This window comes from Echinops telfairi, unplaced genomic scaffold (assembly GCF_000313985.2).
Source record: "Echinops telfairi isolate 266 unplaced genomic scaffold, ASM31398v2 ScPeMD7_7;HRSCAF=31, whole genome shotgun sequence".
NCBI classification, from domain to species: Eukaryota; Metazoa; Chordata; class Mammalia; order Afrosoricida; family Tenrecidae; genus Echinops; species Echinops telfairi.
This window is the reverse complement of record NW_022103904.1, coordinates 2,164,954-2,166,557: the sequence shown is the minus strand read 5'-3', so window position 1 is coordinate 2,166,557 and position 1,604 is coordinate 2,164,954. Positions and strand designations below refer to the sequence as shown.

The following is a 1,604-nucleotide window of genomic DNA, read 5'->3' as shown; positions in this document are numbered from 1 at the left end:
TTTTTTTGTTTTGTGGCTTTATTGGTTTATTTGTACTTCCTCTATTTCTATGTTGCTTTCAGTACTGTTTTATTTGAATTTATTTCTGGTTGTTATTGACTTATATGTTGCTCTCAGGCTTGTCCGCTGTTAAATCTCTGTCCACAGTATTCTCATTCGTATTTTTTGTAATGCTGGTCTTGCTTTTACAAAATTCCTAAATTTTTCTTTGTCAGGAATTTTTTTTTCTCCCTCATCATTGAGAAAGAATTTTGCTGAGTATAGGACTCTTGGTTGGCAGTTTCTGTTTTGTTTCTGGACTTTATATATGTTATTCCATTGGCTGCTTACCTGTATAGTTTCTCCTGAGAAGTTCAAACTTATTCCTACTGGTTTCTCTTTATCAGTGGCTATATTTTTTTCTCTAGATACCCTCAGGATTATCTCTTTTTCCTTGCTATTGGAGCATTTGACAACAATACGTTGCAAGGTTTTTCTTTTTTTGGTTCTATCTTATTTAGGGCTATCGCTATCTCATGTAGAGTTATTTTTTCCTCCTTTATGGTGTTGCAGAAGTTCATTTGCATGATTTTTGTACTATTTTCTCTGTAATTTTGTTTCCTCTTGCTCCAGGAAATGTAAGCTGTTCCTCTTGATGGTGTCCCATATCACTCATGGGCTTTTTTCCTTCTTCTTCTTCTTCTTCTAATTCCTTTGCTGTTTTGTTGATTGCTTCTCTCATCGGCTATATTTAAAAGAATTGCCTTTAAGTTTGTTCATTTGGTTTTCTTTCACTTCGTTTGTATTACTCAGCTCTTTTACCATGCTATCTAATTCTGCTATTTATTGTTTCTTTTCTGGTGTTATATTTGTTTTTCAGTTATTTTCTTCATCCGCAAAAGGTATCTAAATATCATTCTACTGAATTTTATTTCTGGTATTTCCAGGGCCTCTTCAGATTAGTCCCTGGGTCTGTGTGTTGTTAGGTGTTTGAGGCTGTTTTTCTGGATTAGTTGTGTGTTCTGTGATTGACGGCTGCTTCTGTGGCTTCATGGTCTAGCTATTTTGCTTGGGGGGTTGCTGGGTTGTGTGAAGACAGTTGACTCTTGCTTGGTTGCTGGGATGGCTGAGGTCTAGCTTGACTGGGGAGGTAGAGACAGTCAAGGCCTTCTTGATAGGTCCCTGAGAAATCTGGGACTTTTCAGGGATGCAGGGAGGCCTGCGGTCTCCCTTACTGGGGCTTAGGGATGTCCAGGGCTTTCATTGCTGGGATGAAGACATGTCCAGGGCCTTTTGTCACAGGTTCCTGGGATTGCTGGGGACTTCCTGGCAGGGGAGTAAGAGTGACCTATACCTTCCTTGCTGGGTTGCTGTGATGGCTGGGTCTTCCTTATTTGTCAGATTATAGGAATTCTAGGGACCTTTCTTGCCAGTAGACAGGGATGACTAGAGCCTACCTTTGCTGTATGTTTTTTAATCGTTTTATTAGGGGCTCATACAACTCATCGCAATCCATACATACATCAGTTGTGTAAAGCACATTTGTACATTCATTGCCCTCATCATTCTCAAAACATTGGCTTTCCACTTAAGCCCCTGGCATCAGGTCCTCTTTTTTCCCCTCC

At 39.7% G+C, this 1,604-nt stretch overlaps 1 protein-coding gene across 1 annotated transcript in view; it reads left to right on the top strand.

Moving 5' to 3' along the window:
• Positions 1–1,604, top strand: part of AOAH (acyloxyacyl hydrolase) — a 247,582-nt gene that overhangs the window by 124,784 nt on the left and 121,194 nt on the right. The gene's annotated exons all lie outside the window — the stretch shown is intronic.